The sequence below is a fragment of the Erithacus rubecula genome (genome assembly GCF_903797595.1).
Source record: "Erithacus rubecula genome assembly, chromosome: 4".
Classification (NCBI taxonomy): Eukaryota; Metazoa; Chordata; class Aves; order Passeriformes; family Muscicapidae; genus Erithacus; species Erithacus rubecula.
Genome location: NC_136686.1, coordinates 41,226,245 through 41,239,800, shown reverse-complemented (window position 1 = coordinate 41,239,800; position 13,556 = coordinate 41,226,245). Strand labels below are relative to the sequence as shown.

The window sequence follows — 13,556 nt, the reverse complement described above, 5'->3', positions numbered from 1 at the left end:
AAAAGTAACCTAGGTATCTTAATGTAAAAATGCAGAAGCATAGATGAAAGATACCTAAAATATGAAGGCAAAAATTCCTTTCAATTATTTTAAGAATGTTCATATTTTTAAAAAACAAAAATTATTTATAGGGAATATAGTTTATCTTTTCAGTAATGTAATTTGTATAAGTCATCTGATTTATTTTTTTCTTTGCTGTAAAAGACATTGAGTTACAAAATACTGCCAAGTATTTATAATGCCAAGTACCATGTAAATATTCACATTTAAATAACTTTTTTCAGAGAGATTTTCATTCCATATTAATTTAATTTTATGTTTAAAACTCAGAAAGACATGTTCAATATGTTGGTACTGTATCAAGAAACATTAAATGTATTAAATCCTTAAAAGTATGCAGAGACAGCATTTCTGCATATAAATTTGCTTATTTCTTTTTCCATATTCATCAAGATCTGATTTGCAGTTTACATGTATCCAAACCTTATGTTGAACAGACCTTACACTGAAAAAAGAACCATCACTCTGCAAAAAGTGATTCACTATTGTATCACTTGTATCCTCTTATGGGTTTCAACTAATGAGCTTTTCAACAGGGGATTTTTGTGGGGTTTTTTGTTTGGTTTGTTTGGTTTTTTTTGTTTGTTTGTTTTTTGTTGTTGTTGTTGTTTTTGATTGGATTTTTGGACTTAATTCATGAAAGAACACTGATGTTTAATTCATTATATTAGTTTTGCTCTGAAGGAATGAAAATCCTGATGCTTTTAAAAGCTAGAAAACCCTACAGATATTAAGCATCTGTAAACTTCTGCTTAAATATAACTGCCAAAATTTGAAATCAAATAAAGCATTAAACTAAGATGTGCCTCTAGGCAGCTTTGCTACAACCCAGTTCTTGGGGTACTGCTTTTCCTGGAATTTCATGGAGCTGCTCCTGCCCACTTCAGAGTGGTGCCACAGTGCCAGATTCTTACATCTGCTTCAGTGACCATCTCCCACTAATTAAAGTGTGAGGAACAGAAACCTAAATCTCTCTAAGGATCAGATCCTTCACAATTTCACTGGGACAATAAAATAAAATAAAATTTAGGAAACGGATTTGAGGACTGTTATTTCTTATTGCAAACATATCAGCTTCAGAAGCACCAAGATTACCCTGAGCCACAGCCAAGGACCTTAAGAAAGTTCTCTTAAATAGTGTTAACAGTCTAATTCTACATGCATGCACAATCTCTTTAACAGATTGGCTGGCTCAGCACTTTACAAACCCATGAGGACAATTAACATCCTGAAAACAAATTTTCCTCTATTTCTACTAACAAGTTAAAAAAAATTGCCCTAAGTCTACACTGATTGCACAGCAGGTGAGTGAAGCACATTGCAAAACACAGTGATAGGTGATATTTAGTGCAACTGAAGAAAAAGAAAAGCTCCAATTTTATTTTTTTTAACACATGAAAAAACTAATACCCTTACCATGGATGTAGAAGATCCAGTACCATCAATGGAAAGTTTGAGAGGGTATATTATTCTGTATGTACAGTGTTCTCCTGAAATTTGGCATATTCTGGATTAATGCATTAGATAATACATTAAAAAAAGTTCTTAGAAGGACTGCCTCTTCCCAAAGTGCTTTGGCATCATAAGCAGGCAGGTTCAGCTGTGTTCTTTACTGCACAATGACCCACCTTCAGCCAAAGACTATTCCAGCCCATGGGAGATTCTCATGGGAGATTCCTGACAAGTGGATAAGTGTTGCCTGTCCTCCATTACAGAGAACAAGTAGGAAAGACAGAACATCAAATCACTCAAACGCTGAATAAAAGCGTTTCATCAATATCTAGTGGGGAATGGCTTTATATTTCTGTAAGGACAGAGCATAGACCCTGCTCATTTCCTTGAATGAAAATATAGATTCCATAGAAGATCTGAATGACATTTGCAAGTGCCTAAAGGCATCTAAATGCAGCTTACAGGGAGATGCCATGCATTGACATCTATCCCCACCAGCCAGTGATTTCTTTAGAGAACTGCATACAGAACACTGACCTAAGACACCTGCCTGCCAGGCTTTCCTTCAGCTCTGTAATGTCACTAAGAAGTCCAATTCTCACTGGTGCAGGAGCAAAGCCTTGTTCTGTGCTCAGGAAGCCACTCCTCTCCTCTCAGTGCATTGAGCCCACAGAGCACTTCTTACAAGGCTCAACTTCACCCTCCATGAGCCTGTGTTCCTTCTGGAAGCTCCTAACGTGTTATTACACCTCTCCATGGAATATGGTCCTCTCCCTGCTTTATATGGTCTTCCCAAGGCTTAACTCTCCTGACCTGGGAAAGTACAACTGCAGTAATTCTGGATGCTTGAACACCCTCCACTCAAACTTGAACGTGGTCCTTGAGCATGGTCCTCATGGCTCAGGTATGGCATTCCACACAACTGGAGGTTTATGGAGAGTGAGCACAATTTTCCATATATTTTCTGCAGACTAACCATGTAGGAAGAAAAAATCCTTAAGAACATTAAATCTCAGAAGAAATACGAACATTTCCTCAAAAAAAAGTGAACTGAAAAAGCTCCATCCTGTAACCATTTTACACAGAAATTCTAGCACTTGTCTCAACATTGGATTAAGTAATATTCCCCATATGTCTTGCTCTTTAAAGAACATAAATCTGCAGTAAAAAGCTGGATTTCATTACTATTGTTCAAAGTCATTCCATAACAGTGGTAACTAGGATTCATCTGTTTGTATTTTCTTCATAGCAATAAAGTTCTGTAGGGATCATCCTAACAAAACTCATGCTTTCTGTGGCACAGATGGACTCTCAGACAGGCATGCCATCATCAATTCCTACCAAATTAGGGCTCTTTCTGCAGCAGACATGCAACTTCACCAAAAGCTTTTTGATTCTTTTGCTATTATTATTTCATTGAAAAGTTAAGACCTTGTATTATTTGGTGGATTCTGCACCAAATTTCCTTAATCTTTTCTTGAAAGGAAGTGCTTTGTGTAGTTTAGCTGGTAGCCTACTGGGCTTCTGGATAGTGAAAAGCAGACCAGTAAATGAAAAGCATGTAATAGCTTCTTTTTGTATTCATTGCTAAATATACTTAAAATATGAGTGACTAGAAGATGATAATTCTCTTCACAGTAGTTAGTGCAACCTTTTGGATTTGAGAGCAAAAACAATGTTGAAAACACATGGATATTTTAGTTATTATTAAACAGTGTCACACAGAATCAAGGCTAGCGAGGAGGCTGGAGGAGCAAAAGATTTGAGGGGACACAGTCCAAGACTCAGACCAAGTAATGTTGTGGTCAGCAATAAAAGCCATGGGGAAGAAAGAGGAAGGAGAGGCCTGTGGAGTGATGGCATTTGTGTTCCCAAAAAACGATCACTCATGATGTACCCCTGCTTTTCTGGGGATGGCTAAACACCATGGGAAGTGGTGAATGCATCCACTTTTGCTTTGCCTGTTGGTGCAGCTTTTGCTTTACCCTATGAGAATTACTTTTCTTAACCCATGAGTTTTTCTACTTTTATCCTTCCAATTCTCTCCCCCATCCCACCAAGGGGGAAGGAGGAAGTGGTTGTGTGGTGTTCAATGCCTACAGGGGCTAAGTCACAACAGCAGCACTGAAAAAGGATAAAACATATTACAAATGTTAAAAGGTATTTTCTTCCTTTTTCTGCCTTTTTTTGGTCAGGAGCTTCTGTGACTGGTCAGGAAGTTTAGATTAAAACAGGATTAAACATGGTAATTGCTTGTGTTGTCTGACAAACTGCATTTTGGTGATATCTAATTGGCCCAAAAGCTTGTTTGGACTCTTAATATTCTAGGAGTGGGACTGCATAAAACATTAATAAAACAATACTTTGAGCACTGATTAGTTGAAAATTACTTTCAACTTTTCATTTGCTGTATTAGAACTAGATCTTCTTGTGTCTGCCTCCACTGCTTGCTGGAACTCCCTAGGGATTTTTGTGATGCTTGAGCAGAATATACATTTTTCAGATAAAAGCATTCAAAGAGTTGTTCATTCCTTTAAGTATCTTGAAAACTGTTAAGAAGCTGTAATTAGATCCTGGTGAATTCCTTGATTCAGTCAGTAATTCTTCACTACAACAAGTACTAAATGCACCCAGAAAGGACCAAGGATCAAATCTTCCATTACTCCTGAGAAAGAATGGATTGAACTCCAAGAAGCACATGTATGATTTACCATTACATCTAAGTTATACCTATGCAAACTATAAAAGTTACACTGAAGATATTTCTAAGTTTTCTCTTTGAGTAAGACTTGATTTCAAAAGTTCAGTGTTACATCACATTCCTCTGTTGTCTTGAACGTCTTGAAGATGTCTTGATTTGATTAAGTCCTCCTTCTGCAGTCTGTAAATCTGCTGTGCCACTTATTCTGACTGTGCTTTTGCAGCTATAGAAATGGAAGGGAGGAAGGCTAGGCTAAGAAGGACTTACAGACATCATCCCATCCATGATGCTGCTCAGTTTGAATCAGCTATACATGGACCATTCCTGACAGCAGTTTGTCAGTCTTGTCTTCAATGACAGGCATGCTACACCCTCACCTGCATGAGGTTCATATTTTGCTCTTTCCCAGGCTTTAGGAAGAGACAGATCAAAAATGTGGATATTCTGTTCAAGCTCTACAGTGAGACTTCACAGAACAAGTTGCAGTTCTGTGCTAGGAAAAAAGCATAATTTTTACCTGTTGCAAGTACTCTCACCTAAAAAATACAGATTTGGATTATCTGTCCAAGACTGAATCCTCAAAGTACTTGTTAGAACAGCCTGACAGTCCTTTCTGAATCCTTGCTACACCTGGACTATGGTTCCACAATCACCATGCCTCACCTTAATTACTAAGAAAAAGTTTTACAGACTCTGAAATTCATTTTTAACCAGATCCTTATATGCAATATATTGCTGTTAGCTGTCAGGATACTTTTACAAGGAAACATGTAGGCAAGCTTAAGAATCCCACAGCCACTTAATTCCAACATATGAAGAAAGCCATCCTCTTTCCTCTGTGACTGGGGTTATTTATAGTTTCTGCAGATTGCAGTAATGCCTTTCTATGCCTTTAATGTTGGCCTAAACTTCATCCAGAAAGTATAATTGGATATTATTTTTCCATTATAATTGCAGTACTTATGACAACATCTCTTCTGTATTCAGATAGCTTTCAAGAGTACTTCTCTGAGTTAAGCTTATTTATAGTGTTACTTCAAAAGTATATATTTGAAGACCACTGTTCAGTACACCTCCCCAGCAATTTCACCTCAATTACTTGTAATTAATTTAAAAACTCACAAGTGTGGTGTAGTATATACGATTTTTGTAATGAAATGTACTGTTGAAGGTCAGTTCTCATTATGTTTTACAAGGGAAATTTTAAAGTTTATTTTCAGAAGCCATTCACTTCAGCTCAGCAGCTCAAGAAGGACAGGCCCTGTGCAAAAGAAGTGCCATTACCTACTGCCCTGAGTGGGATGGACCAGAGGACAATCTGCTCCAAGTATTCTCATCTAATACTGGAATTTTTAAACTCAGAAAGAAAAGAAGGCAGTGATCCTTTTTGCTAGCCAGCCCAAGAGGGACTTTTAGGGGTTTTTTTCTTTTTTTCAGTCTAGTTACATATTCCAGCTGCGTAACAAGCTGAGAAGCAGGCACACACCAAATTTCTACCATCCTCATTGATTTCCAGGGCTTCCAGGTATGTACTGGGAATGTAACACCAGTGCTTCACACACCTCTGGAGTGCACAACCTAACAGCTGTTTGCACAGAGCCTGCTGTGACTCTCTGAGGACATCTAACCTGGCCACTGTCCCCAGCCATACCTTTTCTGCCAGGGCTGAGCACTGTGTGCTCCATAAAAAGCTGCTTTTCTTGGACTCCTTTTTAGATAATTTTGTTTGAACTTTCATCTTAAGGGTAACAAAAAACTCCTGAGTAATCATTTTCCATAAAATAAACGTAGATATATTTCAGCATGCTGAAGTATATCTATTTAACAGATGGACATAAATGAGAAGCTACATACATCTACATACAAACACAGAAAAAGCAGGAATGATGGAGGAATGAAGAGGATTAAAGACAGATTTTAGGACTGATGTGGATAACAGGAAGGAAAAACTGCTATGAGAGCATATATCTGGCATCTATTAGGAATGTGCTATTGCTCTTAAATATAAAGACATTCTGATAAATAAAAAGTCAGAACTATCAGCACATACATTGAAGGTAAAAGGATTTCATGTCTGAAGATATCACACTCTGCTGATGATGCTGAGAAATGTCAGATGGTATTTTTTTTAAGCTGACAGCACATGGTCTGAATTCTTTTGTCCAGTGCAGCTGGCAGTATCCTTAATGCCAGAAAATGGCAATCTGCCTGGATGTCAGATGAACAGCCATACTCTTTTCAGCTGTTGGAAAAAATCAAAATCAGAACCCTTGAGAATCCACTTAAAGATCATCTGCAGAATGTCTTTTGTTCATTCCAGTCAGATTTGTAAGTCCTAATTTGGCCAACCTTTCTGATAGCACAAATACTATCAATTTCTCCAAGTTCAGAACAAATAACACAGATGACAGGTCCTTCTTTGAAAGCCCTATCATGTCTTTCCCCCTCAGGATGACCACCACTATTCTGCCCATCACTGCCTAAAGCCTGACATCCTTCTTGATGCCAACTACAGAGCATTTGAAAACCAGACCATGCTCGTGGGCAGACCCCCCATGAATTACTATGCTCAGCTCCCCACCCACTGTGCCACACATTCCTACACTGTCTACATGTATCTCATAAATTTATGAGACTGAGCTTTTCCAGTCAGCAACCTTCTCTTTGTTCCACCTACGACTCACATAACACAATTAGACTTTCAAACAAGCTTTTACCTGTTACAGTAACACAAGAACAACAGATTATGAAGATGTTAATGTGGGTGGAAATCTAAAAATAATAATCCTATTTTCATGAGTTCTCATTTAACAGTGGTGACATATCATAGGCTATCTCATTTAACTCTTCCTTTATATATATATATTCTATTTCATCTCTCAATTACAGTAAAAATTATATTGTCTAGTTATTCTCCCTGCCTTAGGTGCTCCTGATTTGAATCCTCTTTGTCTGGTTACCACCTGAAATTCAGGAAACCATGAGGTTTCTGCCTCCTTTAAACAGCCATTCGGCAGGCTCAGCTACCTCATGTGCAGTCAAATTTGTCAATCAAGATTCTGCAAGTATCTCTGCTAGGAACTTCACCATCAGCCCTCATTCAAGCAACATTGAAACTGTCATTCATTGCAGTATATATTAAAACAATGAAAAGCATGATCAGCCTATTAATTTCAGGGAGTGAGAGAACAGATAAACTACTGTGTTCAGCCAGCATTCCTGCTGCAACTTATCTGGTATGTGTACCTGTAATCATCTTTCGGTTGAAATGATAGATACAGTTGATTTCAGTTGAATTATAGATACAGAAGACAGATGGCTGAGACAAATTACAATTAAAAATACAGGAACATTAATAAAATAAAAAGCAAAACCAAAAAACCAACCTCCCCAACAAACAATTCTGCCTTACCTTTCCTTCTGAACTCAGTGGCAATCAGGAACAGAGCTAGACTCTCATTAGGTCTTTTTGAAAATCTAATATACAAATATAAACTTGTGCCAAATTTACAAAATGGCAGTCCAGCTCTGTGCCTTTGATACCTTCTGCAAGAGCTTCATATGGGCACTTTCACCACTTCAACATCACAGACCAAATTGCTGATTTGGCCAGACTTCAGCAAGACTCATCTTTCTGTACCCCACAGTCACATGGCACCAGTAACACATCTAAGCAATTAGATGAAAGCAGCAGCACTGGAGACAGTGAGTAAAGTGCAAGCACCAAGAAAGAAGAGTGGCAGAAATGGAGAGAGAAGACCTTAAGCAAACCCACCAGGACAAAAAGAAATGCAGGGGTTTCTCTCTGTTTCAAATAAATGGACACATTTCTGGACATGTTTTTCAAATAGAGAACGGCAGATGTATCTGTGTCCATCCAGCAGCTGTGTTCAAAAACCTCCATGAAAACCAAATAGAAACCTGAAATTAATCCATTTATTGCTTCCAAAAACTGGACACAGTTTAACAGACCCTATCACAGCCCCCTGTGAAGCTAGGGAAAACTGAACAAATGCAGGATTGACATAAACTGTCTTCTCACTGAAAAGCAGCTTTGGCCCCCTGACAGGGACATTTTGTTCACAGGTCTTCACAATGAAAGCTGGAACACATTTCTAATATGACGGAGGATCTCTGTTAGGAAAGTTACATTTCTACAAAAGGGTTGTGTTGAAAAACAGTTAACAAACTTTTTATTGTAATATTTTAACTATTTAAAAATTCATATTATTATCCTAAGGGATAGGGTATTTTCAATTAACCAGTTACAAAAGTAAGTAGACATAAGATAGTTTTACAGTAGTAAACTAATTAGTTTCAGCTGAGTTTGTAAAAATCTAAATATGAGCAAAAGGAATGCTGGATCTCAGCAAGTGCAAGCTCTGATTTATCACGTTTCGTCATGTTAGCAACAGTAAAACAGAAGCTCAGAAATTAAAGGAATGACAAATACATGAGCTCCATTTGCCTTTCTGCTCTATATAAAATATTACTTCATATCAGGTCAATTTTTTCATTTTATTAAAATCTAAGATTTTGTATTTGAACTTTAAAAAACTGCAAATACAAAGCAATATATGCTGGCACAATACAGTATTGTCAGAAATTTTTTGCACTTCTCAGAAGCATAGAAAATATAACTTTTTTTATGGCACTTGGCTATATATAACTTCAAGAATTTACATCCCCCCCCAATTTATTTTAGCATGAAAATATGAGTATATTTTGGATGAGAAATGCAACATTTTACCTACCTTCACATGTTGAAATCAAATTTCCCTTCAACCTAAACCACTTTTCTGTATATTTTCAATTTACTAACATTTCCAACATTACATTTCCTGTACATAAACATCAGCAGGCATGGAAGCTTCTGAAGGACTGATTCAGCAGGAAATCTAAGTGTTTAATCCTGCTGTCACTGAAGTGAAAGGGCCATAAAATAGATGTATGCTAAAACACACACTGATCAATGGAGCAGGCTGTCTAGGGGACTCACCAGAATCCCACAATTACTGGTTTACAAAGAAAGGACTAGGAACACCTGCAATACAGAACTAGAGAACATATTGTTCATTTCCTTACCCATTCCAGATAATAAAAAATGTTTATGTATCGATCCTCACAAATGCCTGGAAATGCTAATACTTTAGTATCTATTTAATAACTTTTAAATCTGAGTTCCAAAATCACTTTGAACCAACATTTATGAGTTCTGACTGGGGTTTTTGAAGCTGCTACATATATACAGGCAGCACAGAATGATTTTCACAAGGATCTGACTACCTAGAACCCTCCAATTTTTCTGAAAGTTCTAATAAAATACATCAGTAGCTACACATTCCTTTCATTCTCATTAAATGTCTGTATGTATTTAGACATGGTATTACAACTCACCTGCTTCTTTTCCCCTTTCATTATATTCTGGTTTGGGGTTTTTTGGGGTGTGTGTGTGTAATTTTATTATTATTATCATTATTTATTGCTTTTATTTTGACTGTCTCCCACTCTTACTTGTCCTCTTTCTAAATGAAACCTCTGCAAACCTCTTCCTGCCAAGAGTGTCTCAGGAATGTAAAAAAGCATGTTATGTCTTAGAGATTAAGAGTTGAGCATTATATTATGATCCTCCTTCTTCTCTCTCTTTTGTCACTCACTAAGTGGGAGAGGATTGGGCCACAAAAGATTCAGGAGCTAGGATCTTTTAGCTTCACCATCAGACTGTGTGCCAAACATCTATTTCAGTCCAATTAGCCAATAGCATCAACTGCTGTTTTTATCAGTAACAATATTTTTTTGTGTTCAAATATCAGAGCTTTCCCCATCAAACAATGTCAATAAAGTATCATATGAAGTTAATTTCAATACACAGGTTAAAGAAAACCCTCACTTTCAGCAAAAGTGGTTAGTGCCTCTCCCACCCTTTATTTTTTAAGGGCTTGAAATGTTAACATTCCTTAATAAAGAGTGCAGTAAATATAAACACAAAGCCACACAACATGCATGAAAAAGAAGTGTTAAAATGCAACTGTATTTCACAGACACAAGCCACAGTCATTGAATTAAATTATTACACATACATTATAACTTATTTATTATTTCAAGCTATACAGGCAACATAGCACCAAACAGGAGAAATTTCTTCTCAATGAACATTACACAAATATTTTGTTTTTGAACTTTGGAAAGAAGTTTTTACTTTCATTTTTATAAGAATGACCTTAAATAAAATTCACTATCCCAAGTCTGTTTTATGACATTATTTGGGCAGTAACATCTGCTATCAGTTATCTCTGATAAGATTCCCCACCCACTTTCAAAGTTTTAAAAAATGAATAGCAGATGCTGACATCAAGATTTCAGGCAGTAGGATATTAATTTAATGTGCTGTATTGGCAATGAGGTATTTTGGAGTTCAACATTAGGCAGCAGCAGAAGTAGAGGTAAAAAACTGAAGGTGGTTCTGAAAACCAAATTCACTGATTCTGAATTCCCTTTTAATATAAAAGATTACTTTAAAAGATATAAATACTTTTTACACATTAGAAAAAGTGAATGAAGGCACTTATCATACATAGCAAGAATTTTTGCATTAAAATGAAAACAAATAAATATTTTACTTATGCAAGTTTGGCCTGCTTCTGCTCCTGGAAAAGTCAATGGGATGCCTGGTAGTAACAACACTGGAAGGGAACTGGGACTATTTCTAAAAAAATAGATTCATACACATAATAGAAGATTTCTTCCACTACTGCAAAGACAGAATTACATCTAAATTATTCTGCAGCAAGCAAGTATAAAACTGAAGCACTAGAAAGACAGTCACTTTGAAGAATATTATCCATTATTTTTATGCCTATTTTCTCTGATATCACAAGTAATACTTATTAATTACATACAAATCCTAAGAGTGAGGAAAAGAAAAATGTTTATTTTATAAACATTTCAGACAAACAAAATATAATTATCTTCTGTAAGGAGCTATACCTATTCTTTCTAAAGAAACAAGAAAGGATGAGAACCTAACATATTTCAAGTTGAAACGTATCTGGTTAAAATTTTTGTTATAAAATTAGGTAACTACCAACACTTATACAAGAATTGATTGTCCAAATGAAATGCAAAACTTCCAAGGTAACTTCAACTGCTACCACAAACTGCCTAAGCAGAAACCTTGCTGTTTGATGCTTGGATCTTCAAGGTTTTTTGCTGGCACTGAAAAAGTACAGGGATCCAAAAATAAGATCAAACTTTTAAATTTATCTAAATTCTTGCTGTTCAAAAATGTGAATAAACTTTCCTCACTATGCAAAGCCTGAAGGTATTGTCTTCCCATTTATGAATAGCTTATTCTATTCCTCAAGTGTAATTCCTGCCCATGCTTCCTAAAATCTTTAGAAAATACATAAAAATTAAAGGCACAGACCTTTAGAATTTGAGGTTTACCTGCCTCATATCCATTTGGACAAATGCAGAAACCAGGAATAGAGTAGTGCACAGCCTTTAAGCTTTGTGAGGGTCAGCTCCAATAGCCACTGACAGACACTATAAAGCATCACAGCTGCTAAACTGCAGAAAGCATCAGCCAAAATTCTGGCTTCAAATCATAAACTGAACCTTCCTTGCAAGGGCCCTTTTGTGCATTTACAAGATATGTTCTATGTAAATTCTGTTGTGTAAAATCAATCAATAACTGTATTAATAAAACAAATATATTTAGAAGGCATACTACTAGAAGTAGTATGTTCTCAAATACATAGCAATAGCTAGTGGAAGAAACTAGAACCACAGAATTGTGGAGGTTGGAAGACTTCCAATATCATCTAGTCTTGCATCACAGTTTCTGCTTAGGTTTTAACATTGGAATCCCACTAGCAGACATAAAAGCTTGATACATTGCTTGCCTGGCACAGAAATATTACTCCATGCTTCTGTGAAAAATATAAACAGTTATTTGTCTGGTTCTTGCAATCTTATAGAGAATGGGGTAAGTGTAGATATGACAGGCTTGAGGACTTCAGCAGCCAGAGAACATCTAGACATTAACAGTTCCCTATATTAGAGCATATTTTATGCCAAACTAACAAATCACAGGTCAACCACGGTTAAACAAAGCTGTTTGTACTAGGCTACAGCAGCATTCCTGTGACTAAAGCTTTCACTGCTCCTTCCTAATAGTCATCCCGAATGAATAAATTTTGCTCTGCTTAAACAACAAGAAAAAACATCTAAGTCTCTGTACTGGCAGCATTGAAACTAGCTAAATTAGTAAAATGTGACAGCACATTCAATATGTGAGCCTGCTTTTATTTTCTGAATCTGTTACATTTGTTTCTGCAGCATGAGAGAGTGTGATGAAGTTAAATCTTTTATAGCTTAACTATAGAGCTTGCAATCATAGATAAAAGAGGCCTCTCTCTCTGATATACAGAACCCATTCTAAACTTAAGTTTTGAAGGATTAAAATGGCTTTTTATGTCACTTGAGAAACAAAACAACATGAAAACCTTTATAAAACTAAGCCATATGCAACATTCATAATACAAGATCTTACAGATAATCTATTAATGTATTAGGGCAAACTAAATTACTCAGGGAATTTACAGGTTGTGAATTATTCTTAATCTAAAAGGAAAACAAATATTGAGTTCAAAGGCAGTTGTGTGCTGAATCCTGCTTGTCTTCTCAGCACCTGATGAATATTAATTAGCAACTCACCACTAATTATTTGGAAAATGGCTAAATAAGATACTCTGGTGTCTGCTAAACACAAAATCTAAACTCTGCTTTGCGTAGTGGAAGAAAGAGATAACTGTGATAAACCATTAAATCAAACTGACATTTTGCAGTCTCTTTGCAATAAATTAGAATACTTCATATAAACATTAGCAACTGTTCTAGTTGATATTGGACAATTTTTTAAAAATGCTGCCACATTAATTCAAAGAAACAAATTACATAATTTTATTAATTAAAAAAACCCAAGTAAGTGTGGTCCCAGATCATCTCCCAGGGATGCTAATGACAGATTTTTTGTTGATTTTGATGGAACCAGATCTGGACTCAACCTCCTTTGATTGCCATTATTCCCCTTAGAATTTAGTACAATAATCAATATTGTCAAATTCACAGCTTGGGAATTATAATGTGCTCTATATTGCACAGCTTGCTGTGATTACTTCAGTATGTTAATAATCTGCTAGTAGCAATTTTAAAGATTAATGGTGATTACAGTAGGCATTTTTACACATTAATAGACAGTGACATGTAGACAATAACATATTATAGTTACATACATAACTATACATAGATAACTTTAATTAGTCCCTGTTTTAAACTAATA

General features: G+C 36.1%; 1 protein-coding gene across 6 annotated transcripts in view; it reads right to left on the bottom strand.

Annotated features, from left to right (window-relative positions):
* ADAMTS20 (ADAM metallopeptidase with thrombospondin type 1 motif 20) overlaps positions 1 to 13,556 on the bottom strand; it is an 81,830-nt gene that overhangs the window by 13,289 nt on the left and 54,985 nt on the right. The gene's annotated exons all lie outside the window — the stretch shown is intronic.